At 37.7% G+C, this 16889-nt stretch overlaps 2 non-coding genes across 2 annotated transcripts; both read left to right on the forward strand.

The window, feature by feature from the left end:
• The first annotated feature begins 1790 nt into the window (after window positions 1-1790).
• Window positions 1791-1863, forward strand: TRNAK-UUU (transfer RNA lysine (anticodon UUU)). The gene has a single exon. It is a non-coding gene; the product is annotated as a tRNA-Lys (tRNA).
• A 4043-nt stretch (window positions 1864-5906) lies between these two features.
• TRNAK-UUU (transfer RNA lysine (anticodon UUU)) lies at window positions 5907-5979 on the forward strand. Its single transcript has one exon. It is a non-coding gene; the product is annotated as a tRNA-Lys (tRNA).
• Window positions 5980-16889: the final 10910 nt, after the last annotated feature.

Consider the following 16889-nt stretch of genomic DNA (forward strand, 5'->3'; position numbering starts at 1 on the left):
GCAGGAACATATGTTTCCCATAAAAAGCAAGCAGAACCAAAGTGAGTTCTACTTTTCTCTGTAGCACATGTGGCATCAACATTATGAAAGACAATAAACATCAGTACTGAGCTGTACGTATGTGAATTCAGCTTTGGAGAAAGCTAAATCAATTGCTTGATGTTGCAGCTCCACCTGCTTATAACTGCACAAGTCTGATAGCTTTTCACTGGGCTGAGTGCTCAACACTGCTCTTTCCCATTTTCCTATGCATAGAGTTAAAAAAGAGATGTAACCTGACACCTCATTGTGCTGGCAGACAGTGTTGACTTTGATTTTGAGTTTGCACAGTGACATAAAGAAAGCAGCATATCTTAGGGTACAGATCGATGAATAGGAAGAGAATCTTAAAAAATGTACAAACTTTTTTCTGGAGAGGACCTGGGTAGCTCAGTCGGTAGAGCATCAGACTTTTAATCTGAGGGTCCAGGGTTCAAGTCCCTGTTCAGGCGTCTTTTAAATTTCATCCTATCACTTTGTTTAAATTTCAGCTTGTGCTTTAAGTTAAGTTACATGCTTAGTTCACTCATTTGTTATTAAAAAATAAAAATGTTGCTTTTCTTCTAGATAGGAAAAGATACATTTGAATATGTCCAAACTGAATGCACGATGCTTTGCTTGATTTTGGCATTGTACAGTGATATTAAGCAGGAACATATGTTTCCCATAAAAAGCAAGCAGAACCAAAGTGAGTTCTACTTTTCTCTGTAGCACATGTGGCATCAACATTATGAAAGACAATAAACATCAGTACTGAGCTGTACGTATGTGAATTCAGCTTTGGAGAAAGCTAAATCAATTGCTTGATGTTGCAGCTCCACCTGCTTGTAACTGCACAAGTCTGATAGCTTTTCACTGGGCTGAGTGCTCAACACTGCTCTTTCCTATTTTCCTATGCATAGAGTTAAAAAAGAGATGTAACCGGACACCTCATTGTGCTGGCAGACAGTGTTGACTTTGATTTTGAGTTTGCACAGTGACATAAAGAAAGCAGCATATCTTAGGGTACAGATCGATGAATAGGAAGAGAATCTTAAAAAATGTACAAACTTTTTTCTGGAGAGGACCTGGGTAGCTCAGTCGGTAGAGCATCAGACTTTTAATCTGAGGGTCCAGGGTTCAAGTCCCTGTTCAGGCGTCTTTTAAATTTCATCCTATCACTTTGTTTAAATTTCAGCTTGTGCTTTAAGTTAAGTTACATGCTTAGTTCACTCATTTGTTATTAAAAAATAAAAATGTTGCTTTTCTTCTAGATAGGAAAAGATACATTTGAATATGTCCAAACTGAATGCACGATGCTTTGCTTGATTTTGGCATTGTACAGTGATATTAAGCAGGAACATATGTTTCCCATAAAAAGCAAGCAGAACCAAAGTGAGTTCTACTTTTCTCTGTAGCACATGTGGCATCAACATTATGAAAGACAATAAACATCAGTACTGAGCTGTACGTATGTGAATTCAGCTTTGGAGAAAGCTAAATCAATTGCTTGATGTTGCAGCTCCACCTGCTTGTAACTGCACAAGTCTGATAGCTTTTCACTGGGCTGAGTGCTCAACACTGCTCTTTCCCATTTTCCTATGCATAGAGTTAAAAAAGAGATGTAACCTGACACCTCATTGTGCTGGCAGACAGTGTTGACTTTGATTTTGAGTTTGCACAGTGACATAAAGAAAGCAGCATATCTTAGGGTACAGATCGATGAATAGGAAGAGAATCTTAAAAAATGTACAAACTTTTTTCTGGAGAGGGCCTGGGTAGCTCAGTCGGTAGAGCATCAGACTTTTAATCTGATGGTCCAGGGTTCAAGTCCCTGTTCAGGCGTCTTTTAAATTTCATCCTATCACTTTGTTTAAATTTCAGCTTGTGCTTTAAGTTAAGTTACATGCTTAGTTCACTCATTTGTTATTAAAAAATAAAAATGTTGCTTTTCTTCTAGATAGGAAAAGATACATTTGAATATGTCCAAACTGAATGCACGATGCTTTGCTTGATTTTGGCATTGTACAGTGATATTAAGCAGGAACATATGTTTCCCATAAAAAGCAAGCAGAACCAAAGTGAGTTCTACTTTTCTCTGTAGCACATGTGGCATCAACATTATGAAAGACAATAAACATCAGTACTGAGCTGTACGTATGTGAATTCAGCTTTGGAGAAAGCTAAATCAATTGCTTGATGTTGCAGCTCCACCTGCTTATAACTGCACAAGTCTGATAGCTTTTCACTGGGCTGAGTGCTCAACACTGCTCTTTCCCATTTTCCTATGCATAGAGTTAAAAAAGAGATGTAACCTGACACCTCATTGTGCTGGCAGACAGTGTTGACTTTGATTTTGAGTTTGCACAGTGACATAAAGAAAGCAGCATATCTTAGGGTACAGATCGATGAATAGGAAGAGAATCTTAAAAAATGTACAAACTTTTTTCTGGAGAGGGCCTGGGTAGCTCAGTCGGTAGAGCATCAGACTTTTAATCTGAGGGTCCAGGGTTCAAGTCCCTGTACAGGCATCTTTTAAATTTCATCCTATCACTTTGTTTAAATTTCAGCTTGTGCTTTAAGTTAAGTTACATGCTTAGTTCACTCATTTGTTATTAAAAAATAAAAATGTTGCTTTTCTTCTAGATAGGAAAAGATACATTTGAATATGTCCAAACTGAATGCACGATGCTTTGCTTGATTTTGGCATTGTACAGTGATATTAAGCAGGAACATATGTTTCCCATAAAAAGCAAGCAGAACCAAAGTGAGTTCTACTTTTCTCTGTAGCACATGTGGCATCAACATTATGAAAGACAATAAACATCAGTACTGAGCTGTACGTATGTGAATTCAGCTTTGGAGAAAGCTAAATCAATTGCTTGATGTTGCAGCTCCACCTGCTTATAACTGCACAAGTCTGATAGCTTTTCACTGGGCTGAGTGCTCAACACTGCTCTTTCCCATTTTCCTATGCATAGAGTTAAAAAAGAGATGTAACCTGACACCTCATTGTGCTGGCAGACAGTGTTGACTTTGATTTTGAGTTTGCACAGTGACATAAAGAAAGCAGCATATCTTAGGGTACAGATCGATGAATAGGAAGAGAATCTTAAAAAATGTACAAACTTTTTTCTGGAGAGGACCTGGGTAGCTCAGTCGGTAGAGCATCAGACTTTTAATCTGAGGGTCCAGGGTTCAAGTCCCTGTTCAGGCGTCTTTTAAATTTCATCCTATCACTTTGTTTAAATTTCAGCTTGTGCTTTAAGTTAAGTTACATGCTTAGTTCACTCATTTGTTATTAAAAAATAAAAATGTTGCTTTTCTTCTAGATAGGAAAAGATACATTTGAATATGTCCAAACTGAATGCACGATGCTTTGCTTGATTTTGGCATTGTACAGTGATATTAAGCAGGAACATATGTTTCCCATAAAAAGCAAGCAGAACCAAAGTGAGTTCTACTTTTCTCTGTAGCACATGTGGCATCAACATTATGAAAGACAATAAACATCAGTACTGAGCTGTACGTATGTGAATTCAGCTTTGGAGAAAGCTAAATCAATTGCTTGATGTTGCAGCTCCACCTGCTTGTAACTGCACAAGTCTGATAGCTTTTCACTGGGCTGAGTGCTCAACACTGCTCTTTCCTATTTTCCTATGCATAGAGTTAAAAAAGAGATGTAACCGGACACCTCATTGTGCTGGCAGACAGTGTTGACTTTGATTTTGAGTTTGCACAGTGACATAAAGAAAGCAGCATATCTTAGGGTACAGATCGATGAATAGGAAGAGAATCTTAAAAAATGTACAAACTATTTTCTGGAGAGGACCTGGGTAGCTCAGTCGGTAGAGCATCAGACTTTTAATCTGAGGGTCCAGGGTTCAAGTCCCTGTTCAGGCGTCTTTTAAATTTCATCCTATCACTTTGTTTAAATTTCAGCTTGTGCTTTAAGTTAAGTTACATGCTTAGTTCACTCATTTGTTATTAAAAAATAAAAATGTTGCTTTTCTTCTAGATAGGAAAAGATACATTTGAATATGTCCAAACTGAATGCACGATGCTTTGCTTGATTTTGGCATTGTACAGTGATATTAAGCAGGAACATATGTTTCCCATAAAAAGCAAGCAGAACCAAAGTGAGTTCTACTTTTCTCTGTAGCACATGTGGCATCAACATTATGAAAGACAATAAACATCAGTACTGAGCTGTACGTATGTGAATTCAGCTTTGGAGAAAGCTAAATCAATTGCTTGATGTTGCAGCTCCACCTGCTTGTAACTGCACAAGTCTGATAGCTTTTCACTGGGCTGAGTGCTCAACACTGCTCTTTCCTATTTTCCTATGCATAGAGTTAAAAAAGAGATGTAACCTGACACCTCATTGTGCTGGCAGACAGTGTTGACTTTGATTTTGAGTTTGCACAGTGACATAAAGAAAGCAGCATATCTTAGGGTACAGATCGATGAATAGGAAGAGAATCTTAAAAAATGTACAAACTTTTTTATGGAGAGGGCCTGGGTAGCTCAGTCGGTAGAGCATCAGACTTTTAATCTGAGGGTCCAGGGTTCAAGTCCCTGTTCAGGCGTCTTTTAAATTTCATCCTATCACTTTGTTTAAATTTCAGCTTGTGCTTTAAGTTAAGTTACATGCTTAGTTCACTCATTTGTTATTAAAAAATAAAAATGTTGCTTTTCTTCTAGATAGGAAAAGATACATTTGAATATGTCCAAACTGAATGCACGATGCTTTGCTTGATTTTGGCATTGTACAGTGATATTAAGCAGGAACATATGTTTCCCATAAAAAGCAAGCAGAACCAAAGTGAGTTCTACTTTTCTCTGTAGCACATGTGGCATCAACATTATGAAAGACAATAAACATCAGTACTGAGCTGTACGTATGTGAATTCAGCTTTGGAGAAAGCTAAATCAATTGCTTGATGTTGCAGCTCCACCTGCTTGTAACTGCACAAGTCTGATAGCTTTTCACTGGGCTGAGTGCTCAACACTGCTCTTTCCTATTTTCCTATGCATAGAGTTAAAAAAGAGATGTAACCTGACACCTCATTGTGCTGGCAGACAGTGTTGACTTTGATTTTGAGTTTGCACAGTGACATAAAGAAAGCAGCATATCTTAGGGTACAGATCGATGAATAGGAAGAGAATCTTAAAAAATGTACAAACTTTTTTCTGGAGAGGGCCTGGGTAGCTCAGTCGGTAGAGCATCAGACTTTTAATCTGAGGGTCCAGGGTTCAAGTCCCTGTTCAGGCGTCTTTTAAATTTCATCCTATCACTTTGTTTAAATTTCAGCTTGTGCTTTAAGTTAAGTTACATGCTTAGTTCACTCATTTGTTATTAAAAAATAAAAATGTTGCTTTTCTTCTAGATAGGAAAAGATACATTTGAATATGTCCAAACTGAATGCATGATGCTTTGCTTGATTTTGGCATTGTACAGTGATATTAAGCAGGAACATATGTTTCCCATAAAAAGCAAGCAGAACCAAAGTGAGTTCTACTTTTCTCTGTAGCACATGTGGCATCAACATTATGAAAGACAATAAACATCAGTACTGAGCTGTACTTATGTGAATTCAGCTTTGGAGAAAGCTAAATCAATTGCTTGATGTTGCAGCTCCACCTGCTTGTAACTGCACAAGTCTGATAGCTTTTCACTGGGCTGAGTGCTCAACACTGCTCTTTCCTATTTTCCTATGCATAGAGTTAAAAAAGAGATGTAACCTGACACCTCATTGTGCTGGCAGACAGTGTTGACTTTGATTTTGAGTTTGCACAGTGACATAAAGAAAGCAGCATATCTTAGGGTACAGATCGATGAATAGGAAGAGAATCTTAAAAAATGTACAAACTTTTTTCTGGAGAGGGCCTGGGTAGCTCAGTCGGTAGAGCATCAGACTTTTAATCTGATGGTCCAGGGTTCAAGTCCCTGTTCAGGCGTCTTTTAAATTTCATCCTATCACTTTGTTTAAATTTCAGCTTGTGCTTTAAGTTAAGTTACATGCTTAGTTCACTCATTTGTTATTAAAAAATAAAAATGTTGCTTTTCTTCTAGATAGGAAAAGATACATTTGAATATGTCCAAACTGAATGCACGATGCTTTGCTTGATTTTGGCATTGTACAGTGATATTAAGCAGGAACATATGTTTCCCATAAAAAGCAAGCAGAACCAAAGTGAGTTCTACTTTTCTCTGTAGCACATGTGGCATCAACATTATGAAAGACAATAAACATCAGTACTGAGCTGTACGTATGTGAATTCAGCTTTGGAGAAAGCTAAATCAATTGCTTGATGTTGCAGCTCCACCTGCTTGTAACTGCACAAGTCTGATAGCTTTTCACTGGGCTGAGTGCTCAACACTGCTCTTTCCTATTTTCCTATGCATAGAGTTAAAAAAGAGATGTAACCTGACACCTCATTGTGCTGGCAGACAGTGTTGACTTTGATTTTGAGTTTGCACAGTGACATAAAGAAAGCAGCATATCTTAGGGTACAGATCGATGAATAGGAAGAGAATCTTAAAAAATGTACAAACTTTTTTCTGGAGAGGGCCTGGGTAGCTCAGTCGGTAGAGCATCAGACTTTTAATCTGAGGGTCCAGGGTTCAAGTCCCTGTTCAGGCGTCTTTTAAATTTCATCCTATCACTTTGTTTAAATTTCAGCTTGTGCTTTAAGTTAAGTTACATGCTTAGTTCACTCATTTGTTATTAAAAAATAAAAATGTTGCTTTTCTTCTAGATAGGAAAAGATACATTTGAATATGTCCAAACTGAATGCACGATGCTTTGCTTGATTTTGGCATTGTACAGTGATATTAAGCAGGAACATATGTTTCCCATAAAAAGCAAGCAGAACCAAAGTGAGTTCTACTTTTCTCTGTAGCACATGTGGCATCAACATTATGAAAGACAATAAACATCAGTACTGAGCTGTACGTATGTGAATTCAGCTTTGGAGAAAGCTAAATCAATTGCTTGATGTTGCAGCTCCACCTGCTTGTAACTGCACAAGTCTGATAGCTTTTCACTGGGCTGAGTGCTCAACACTGCTCTTTCCTATTTTCCTATGCATAGAGTTAAAAAAGAGATGTAACCTGACACCTCATTGTGCTGGCAGACAGTGTTGACTTTGATTTTGAGTTTGCACAGTGACATAAAGAAAGCAGCATATCTTAGGGTACAGATCGATGAATAGGAAGAGAATCTTAAAAAATGTACAAACTTTTTTCTGGAGAGGGCCTGGGTAGCTCAGTCGGTAGAGCATCAGACTTTTAATCTGAGGGTCCGGGGTTCAAGTCCCTGTTCAGGCGTCTTTTAAATTTCATCCTATCACTTTGTTTAAATTTCAGCTTGTGCTTTAAGTTAAGTTACATGCTTAGTTCACTCATTTGTTATTAAAAAATAAAAATGTTTCTTTTCTTCTAGATAGGAAAAGATACATTTGAATATGTCCAAACTGAATGCATGATGCTTTGCTTGATTTTGGCATTGTACAGTGATATTAAGCAGGAACATATGTTTCCCATAAAAAGCAAGCAGAACCAAAGTGAGTTCTACTTTTCTCTGTAGCACATGTGGCATCAACATTATGAAAGACAATAAACATCAGTACTGAGCTGTACTTATGTGAATTCAGCTTTGGAGAAAGCTAAATCAATTGCTTGATGTTGCAGCTCCACCTGCTTGTAACTGCACAAGTCTGATAGCTTTTCACTGGGCTGAGTGCTCAACACTGCTCTTTCCTATTTTCCTATGCATAGAGTTAAAAAAGAGATGTAACCTGACACCTCATTGTGCTGGCAGACAGTGTTGACTTTGATTTTGAGTTTGCACAGTGACATAAAGAAAGCAGCATATCTTAGGGTACAGATCGATGAATAGGAAGAGAATCTTAAAAAATGTACAAACTTTTTTCTGGAGAGTGCCTGGGTAGCTCAGTCGGTAGAGCATCAGACTTTAAATCTGAGGGTCCAGGGTTCAAGTCCCTGTTCAGGCGTCTTTTAAATTTCATCCTATCACTTTGTTTAAATTTCAGCTTGTGCTTTAAGTTAAGTTACATGCTTAGTTCACTCATTTGTTATTAAAAAATAAAAATGTTGCTTTTCTTCTAGATAGGAAAAGATACATTTGAATATGTCCAAACTGAATGCACGATGCTTTGCTTGATTTTGGCATTGTACAGTGATATTAAGCAGGAACATATGTTTCCCATAAAAAGCAAGCAGAACCAAAGTGAGTTCTACTTTTCTCTGTAGCACATGTGGCATCAACATTATGAAAGACAATAAACATCAGTACTGAGCTGTACGTATGTGAATTCAGCTTTGGAGAAAGCTAAATCAATTGCTTGATGTTGCAGCTCCACCTGCTTGTAACTGCACAAGTCTGATAGCTTTTCACTGGGCTGAGTGCTCAACACTGCTCTTTCCTATTTTCCTATGCATAGAGTTAAAAAAGAGATGTAACCTGACACCTCATTGTGCTGGCAGACAGTGTTGACTTTGATTTTGAGTTTGCACAGTGACATAAAGAAAGCAGCATATCTTAGGGTACAGATCGATGAATAGGAAGAGAATCTTAAAAAATGTACAAACTTTTTTCTGGAGAGGACCTGGGTAGCTCAGTCGGTAGAGCATCAGACTTTTAATCTGAGGGTCCAGGGTTCAAGTCCCTGTTCAGGCGTCTTTTAAATTTCATCCTATCACTTTGTTTAAATTTCAGCTTGTGCTTTAAGTTAAGTTACATGCTTAGTTCACTCATTTGTTATTAAAAAATAAAAATGTTGCTTTTCTTCTAGATAGGAAAAGATACATTTGAATATGTCCAAACTGAATGCACGATGCTTTGCTTGATTTTGGCATTGTACAGTGATATTAAGCAGGAACATATGTTTCCCATAAAAAGCAAGCAGAACCAAAGTGAGTTCTACTTTTCTATGTAGCACATGTGGCATCAACATTATGAAAGACAATAAACATCAGTACTGAGCTGTACGTATGTGAATTCAGCTTTGGAGAAAGCTAAATCAATTGCTTGATGTTGCAGCTCCACCTGCTTATAACTGCACAAGTCTGATAGCTTTTCACTGGGCTGAGTGCTCAACACTGCTCTTTCCCATTTTCCTATGCATAGAGTTAAAAAAGAGATGTAACCTGACACCTCATTGTGCTGGCAGACAGTGTTGACTTTGATTTTGAGTTTGCACAGTGACATAAAGAAAGCAGCATATCTTAGGGTACAGATCGATGAATAGGAAGAGAATCTTAAAAAATGTACAAACTTTTTTCTGGAGAGTACCTGGGTAGCTCAGTCGGTAGAGCATCAGACTTTAAATCTGAGGGTCCAGGGTTCAAGTCCCTGTTCAGGCGTCTTTTAAATTTCATCCTATCACTTTGTTTAAATTTCAGCTTGTGCTTTAAGTTAAGTTACATGCTTAGTTCACTCATTTGTTATTAAAAAATAAAAATGTTGCTTTTCTTCTAGATAGGAAAAGATACATTTGAATATGTCCAAACTGAATGCACGATGCTTTGCTTGATTTTGGCATTGTACAGTGATATTAAGCAGGAACATATGTTTCCCATAAAAAGCAAGCAGAACCAAAGTGAGTTCTACTTTTCTCTGTAGCACATGTGGCATCAACATTATGAAAGACAATAAACATCAGTACTGAGCTGTACGTATGTGAATTCAGCTTTGGAGAAAGCTAAATCAATTGCTTGATGTTGCAGCTCCACCTGCTTGTAACTGCACAAGTCTGATAGCTTTTCACTGGGCTGAGTGCTCAACACTGCTCTTTCCTATTTTCCTATGCATAGAGTTAAAAAAGAGATGTAACCTGACACCTCATTGTGCTGGCAGACAGTGTTGACTTTGATTTTGAGTTTGCACAGTGACATAAAGAAAGCAGCATATCTTAGGGTACAGATCGATGAATAGGAAGAGAATCTTAAAAAATGTACAAACTTTTTTCTGGAGAGGGCCTGGGTAGCTCAGTCGGTAGAGCATCAGACTTTTAATCTGAGGGTCCAGGGTTCAAGTCCCTGTTCAGGCGTCTTTTAAATTTCATCCTATCACTTTGTTTAAATTTCAGCTTGTGCTTTAAGTTAAGTTACATGCTTAGTTCACTCATTTGTTATTAAAAAATAAAAATGTTGCTTTTCTTCTAGATAGGAAAAGATACATTTGAATATGTCCAAACTGAATGCACGATGCTTTGCTTGATTTTGGCATTGTACAGTGATATTAAGCAGGAACATATGTTTCCCATAAAAAGCAAGCAGAACCAAAGTGAGTTCTACTTTTCTCTGTAGCACATGTGGCATCAACATTATGAAAGACAATAAACATCAGTACTGAGCTGTACGTATGTGAATTCAGCTTTGGAGAAAGCTAAATCAATTGCTTGATGTTGCAGCTCCACCTGCTTGTAACTGCACAAGTCTGATAGCTTTTCACTGGGCTGAGTGCTCAACACTGCTCTTTCCCATTTTCCTATGCATAGAGTTAAAAAAGAGATGTAACCTGACACCTCATTGTGCTGGCAGACAGTGTTGACTTTGATTTTGAGTTTGCACAGTGACATAAAGAAAGCAGCATATCTTAGGGTACAGATCGATGAATAGGAAGAGAATCTTAAAAAATGTACAAACTTTTTTCTGGAGAGGGCCTGGGTAGCTCAGTCGGTAGAGCATCAGACTTTTAATCTGAGGGTCCAGGGTTCAAGTCCCTGTTCAGGCGTCTTTTAAATTTCATCCTATCACTTTGTTTAAATTTCAGCTTGTGCTTTAAGTTAAGTTACATGCTTAGTTCACTCATTTGTTATTAAAAAATAAAAATGTTGCTTTTCTTCTAGATAGGAAAAGATACATTTGAATATGTCCAAACTGAATGCACGATGCTTTGCTTGATTTTGGCATTGTACAGTGATATTAAGCAGGAACATATGTTTCCCATAAAAAGCAAGCAGAACCAAAGTGAGTTCTACTTTTCTCTGTAGCACATGTGGCATCAACATTATGAAAGACAATAAACATCAGTACTGAGCTGTATGTATGTGAATTCAGCTTTGGAGAAAGCTAAATCAATTGCTTGATGTTGCAGCTCCACCTGCTTGTAACTGCACAAGTCTGATAGCTTTTCACTGGGCTGAGTGCTCAACACTGCTCTTTCCCATTTTCCTATGCATAGAGTTAAAAAAGAGATGTAACCTGACACCTCATTGTGCTGGCAGACAGTGTTGACTTTGATTTTGAGTTTGCACAGTGACATAAAGAAAGCAGCATATCTTAGGGTACAGATCGATGAATAGGAAGAGAATCTTAAAAAATGTACAAACTTTTTTCTGGAGAGGGCCTGGGTAGCTCAGTCGGTAGAGCATCAGACTTTTAATCTGAGGGTCCAGGGTTCAAGTCCCTGTTCAGGCGTCTTTTAAATTTCATCCTATCACTTTGTTTAAATTTCAGCTTGTGCTTTAAGTTAAGTTACATGCTTAGTTCACTCATTTGTTATTAAAAAATAAAAATGTTGCTTTTCTTCTAGATAGGAAAAGATACATTTGAATATGTCCAAACTGAATGCACGATGCTTTGCTTGATTTTGGCATTGTACAGTGATATTAAGCAGGAACATATGTTTCCCATAAAAAGCAAGCAGAACCAAAGTGAGTTCTACTTTTCTATGTAGCACATGTGGCATCAACATTATGAAAGACAATAAACATCAGTACTGAGCTGTACGTATGTGAATTCAGCTTTGGAGAAAGCTAAATCAATTGCTTGATGTTGCAGCTCCACCTGCTTATAACTGCACAAGTCTGATAGCTTTTCACTGGGCTGAGTGCTCAACACTGCTCTTTCCCATTTTCCTATGCATAGAGTTAAAAAAGAGATGTAACCTGACACCTCATTGTGCTGGCAGACAGTGTTGACTTTGATTTTGAGTTTGCACAGTGACATAAAGAAAGCAGCATATCTTAGGGTACAGATCGATGAATAGGAAGAGAATCTTAAAAAATGTACAAACTTTTTTCTGGAGAGTGCCTGGGTAGCTCAGTCGGTAGAGCATCAGACTTTAAATCTGAGGGTCCAGGGTTCAAGTCCCTGTTCAGGCGTCTTGTAAATTTCATCCTATCACTTTGTTTAAATTTCAGCTTGTGCTTTAAGTTAAGTTACATGCTTAGTTCACTCATTTGTTATTAAAAAATAAAAATGTTGCTTTTCTTCTAGATAGGAAAAGATACATTTGAATATGTCCAAACTGAATGCACGATGCTTTGCTTGATTTTGGCATTGTACAGTGATATTAAGCAGGAACATATGTTTCCCATAAAAAGCAAGCAGAACCAAAGTGAGTTCTACTTTTCTCTGTAGCACATGTGGCATCAACATTATGAAAGACAATAAACATCAGTACTGAGCTGTACGTATGTGAATTCAGCTTTGGAGAAAGCTAAATCAATTGCTTGATGTTGCAGCTCCACCTGCTTGTAACTGCACAAGTCTGATAGCTTTTCACTGGGCTGAGTGCTCAACACTGCTCTTTCCTATTTTCCTATGCATAGAGTTAAAAAAGAGATGTAACCTGACACCTCATTGTGCTGGCAGACAGTGTTGACTTTGATTTTGAGTTTGCACAGTGACATAAAGAAAGCAGCATATCTTAGGGTACAGATCGATGAATAGGAAGAGAATCTTAAAAAATGTACAAACTTTTTTCTGGAGAGGGCCTGGGTAGCTCAGTCGGTAGAGCATCAGACTTTTAATCTGAGGGTCCAGGGTTCAAGTCCCTGTTCAGGCGTCTTTTAAATTTCATCCTATCACTTTGTTTAAATTTCAGCTTGTGCTTTAAGTTAAGTTACATGCTTAGTTCACTCATTTGTTATTAAAAAATAAAAATGTTGCTTTTCTTCTAGATAGGAAAAGATACATTTGAATATGTCCAAACTGAATGCACGATGCTTTGCTTGATTTTGGCATTGTACAGTGATATTAAGCAGGAACATATGTTTCCCATAAAAAGCAAGCAGAACCAAAGTGAGTTCTACTTTTCTCTGTAGCACATGTGGCATCAACATTATGAAAGACAATAAACATCAGTACTGAGCTGTACGTATGTGAATTCAGCTTTGGAGAAAGCTAAATCAATTGCTTGATGTTGCAGCTCCACCTGCTTGTAACTGCACAAGTCTGATAGCTTTTCACTGGGCTGAGTGCTCAACACTGCTCTTTCCTATTTTCCTATGCATAGAGTTAAAAAAGAGATGTAACCTGACACCTCATTGTGCTGGCAGACAGTGTTGACTTTGATTTTGAGTTTGCACAGTGACATAAAGAAAGCAGCATATCTTAGGGTACAGATCGATGAATAGGAAGAGAATCTTAAAAAATGTACAAACTTTTTTCTGGAGAGGGCCTGGGTAGCTCAGTCGGTAGAGCATCAGACTTTTAATCTGAGGGTCCAGGGTTCAAGTCCCTGTTCAGGCGTCTTTTAAATTTCATCCTATCACTTTGTTTAAATTTCAGCTTGTGCTTTAAGTTAAGTTACATGCTTAGTTCACTCATTTGTTATTAAAAAATAAAAATGTTGCTTTTCTTCTAGATAGGAAAAGATACATTTGAATATGTCCAAACTGAATGCACGATGCTTTGCTTGATTTTGGCATTGTACAGTGATATTAAGCAGGAACATATGTTTCCCATAAAAAGCAAGCAGAACCAAAGTGAGTTCTACTTTTCTATGTAGCACATGTGGCATCAACATTATGAAAGACAATAAACATCAGTACTGAGCTGTACGTATGTGAATTCAGCTTTGGAGAAAGCTAAATCAATTGCTTGATGTTGCAGCTCCACCTGCTTATAACTGCACAAGTCTGATAGCTTTTCACTGGGCTGAGTGCTCAACACTGCTCTTTCCCATTTTCCTATGCATAGAGTTAAAAAAGAGATGTAACCTGACACCTCATTGTGCTGGCAGACAGTGTTGACTTTGATTTTGAGTTTGCACAGTGACATAAAGAAAGCAGCATATCTTAGGGTACAGATCGATGAATAGGAAGAGAATCTTAAAAAATGTACAAACTTTTTTCTGGAGAGTGCCTGGGTAGCTCAGTCGGTAGAGCATCAGACTTTTAATCTGAGGGTCCAGGGTTCAAGTCCCTGTTCAGGCGTCTTTTAAATTTCATCCTATCACTTTGTTTAAATTTCAGCTTGTGCTTTAAGTTAAGTTACATGCTTAGTTCACTCATTTGTTATTAAAAAATAAAAATGTTGCTTTTCTTCTAGATAGGAAAAGATACATTTGAATATGTCCAAACTGAATGCACGATGCTTTGCTTGCTTTTGGCATTGTACAGTGATATTAAGCAGGAACATATGTTTCCCATAAAAAGCAAGCAGAACCAAAGTGAGTTCTACTTTTCTATGTAGCACATGTGGCATCAACATTATGAAAGACAATAAACATCAGTACTGAGCTGTACGTATGTGAATTCAGCTTTGGAGAAAGCTAAATCAATTGCTTGATGTTGCAGCTCCACCTGCTTATAACTGCACAAGTCTGATAGCTTTTCACTGGGCTGAGTGCTCAACACTGCTCTTTCCCATTTTCCTATGCATAGAGTTAAAAAAGAGATGTAACCTGACACCTCATTGTGCTGGCAGACAGTGTTGACTTTGATTTTGAGTTTGCACAGTGACATAAAGAAAGCAGCATATCTTAGGGTACAGATCGATGAATAGGAAGAGAATCTTAAAAAATGTACAAACTTTTTTCTGGAGAGTACCTGGGTAGCTCAGTCGGTAGAGCATCAGACTTTTAATCTGAGGGTCCAGGGTTCAAGTCCCTGTTCAGGCGTCTTTTAAATTTCATCCTATCACTTTGTTTAAATTTCAGCTTGTGCTTTAAGTTAAGTTACATGCTTAGTTCACTCATTTGTTATTAAAAAATAAAAATGTTGCTTTTCTTCTAGATAGGAAAAGATACATTTGAATATGTCCAAACTGAATGCACGATGCTTTGCTTGATTTTGGCATTGTACAGTGATATTAAGCAGGAACATATGTTTCCCATAAAAAGCAAGCAGAACCAAAGTGAGTTCTACTTTTCTCTGTAGCACATGTGGCATCAACATTATGAAAGACAATAAACATCAGTACTGAGCTGTACGTATGTGAATTCAGCTTTGGAGAAAGCTAAATCAATTGCTTGATGTTGCAGCTCCACCTGCTTGTAACTGCACAAGTCTGATAGCTTTTCACTGGGCTGAGTGCTCAACACTGCTCTTTCCTATTTTCCTATGCATAGAGTTAAAAAAGAGATGTAACCTGACACCTCATTGTGCTGGCAGACAGTGTTGACTTTGATTTTGAGTTTGCACAGTGACATAAAGAAAGCAGCATATCTTAGGGTACAGATCGATGAATAGGAAGAGAATCTTAAAAAATGTACAAACTTTTTTCTGGAGAGGGCCTGGGTAGCTCAGTCGGTAGAGCATCAGACTTTTAATCTGAGGGTCCAGGGTTCAAGTCCCTGTTCAGGCGTCTTTTAAATTTCATCCTATCACTTTGTTTAAATTTCAGCTTGTGCTTTAAGTTAAGTTACATGCTTAGTTCACTCATTTGTTATTAAAAAATAAAAATGTTGCTTTTCTTCTAGATAGGAAAAGATACATTTGAATATGTCCAAACTGAATGCACGATGCTTTGCTTGATTTTGGCATTGTACAGTGATATTAAGCAGGAACATATGTTTCCCATAAAAAGCAAGCAGAACCAAAGTGAGTTCTACTTTTCTCTGTAGCACATGTGGCATCAACATTATGAAAGACAATAAACATCAGTACTGAGCTGTACGTATGTGAATTCAGCTTTGGAGAAAGCTAAATCAATTGCTTGATGTTGCAGCTCCACCTGCTTGTAACTGCACAAGTCTGATAGCTTTTCACTGGGCTGAGTGCTCAACACTGCTCTTTCCCATTTTCCTATGCATAGAGTTAAAAAAGAGATGTAACCTGACACCTCATTGTGCTGGCAGACAGTGTTGACTTTGATTTTGAGTTTGCACAGTGACATAAAGAAAGCAGCATATCTTAGGGTACAGATCGATGAATAGGAAGAGAATCTTAAAAAATGTACAAACTTTTTTCTGGAGAGGGCCTGGGTAGCTCAGTCGGTAGAGCATCAGACTTTTAATCTGAGGGTCCAGGGTTCAAGTCCCTGTTCAGGCGTCTTTTAAATTTCATCCTATCACTTTGTTTAAATTTCAGCTTGTGCTTTAAGTTAAGTTACATGCTTAGTTCACTCATTTGTTATTAAAAAATAAAAATGTTGCTTTTCTTCTAGATAGGAAAAGATACATTTGAATATGTCCAAACTGAATGCACGATGCTTTGCTTGATTTTGGCATTGTACAGTGATATTAAGCAGGAACATATGTTTCCCATAAAAAGCAAGCAGAACCAAAGTGAGTTCTACTTTTCTCTGTAGCACATGTGGCATCAACATTATGAAAGACAATAAACATCAGTACTGAGCTGTATGTATGTGAATTCAGCTTTGGAGAAAGCTAAATCAATTGCTTGATGTTGCAGCTCCACCTGCTTGTAACTGCACAAGTCTGATAGCTTTTCACTGGGCTGAGTGCTCAACACTGCTCTTTCCCATTTTCCTATGCATAGAGTTAAAAAAGAGATGTAACCTGACACCTCATTGTGCTGGCAGACAGTGTTGACTTTGATTTTGAGTTTGCACAGTGACATAAAGAAAGCAGCATATCTTAGGGTACAGATCGATGAATAGGAAGAGAATCTTAAAAAATGTACAAACTTTTTTCTGGAGAGGGCCTGGG

The sequence above is a fragment of the Ranitomeya variabilis genome, chromosome 1, assembly GCF_051348905.1.
Source record: "Ranitomeya variabilis isolate aRanVar5 chromosome 1, aRanVar5.hap1, whole genome shotgun sequence".
In the NCBI taxonomy this organism is placed as follows: Eukaryota; Metazoa; Chordata; class Amphibia; order Anura; family Dendrobatidae; genus Ranitomeya; species Ranitomeya variabilis.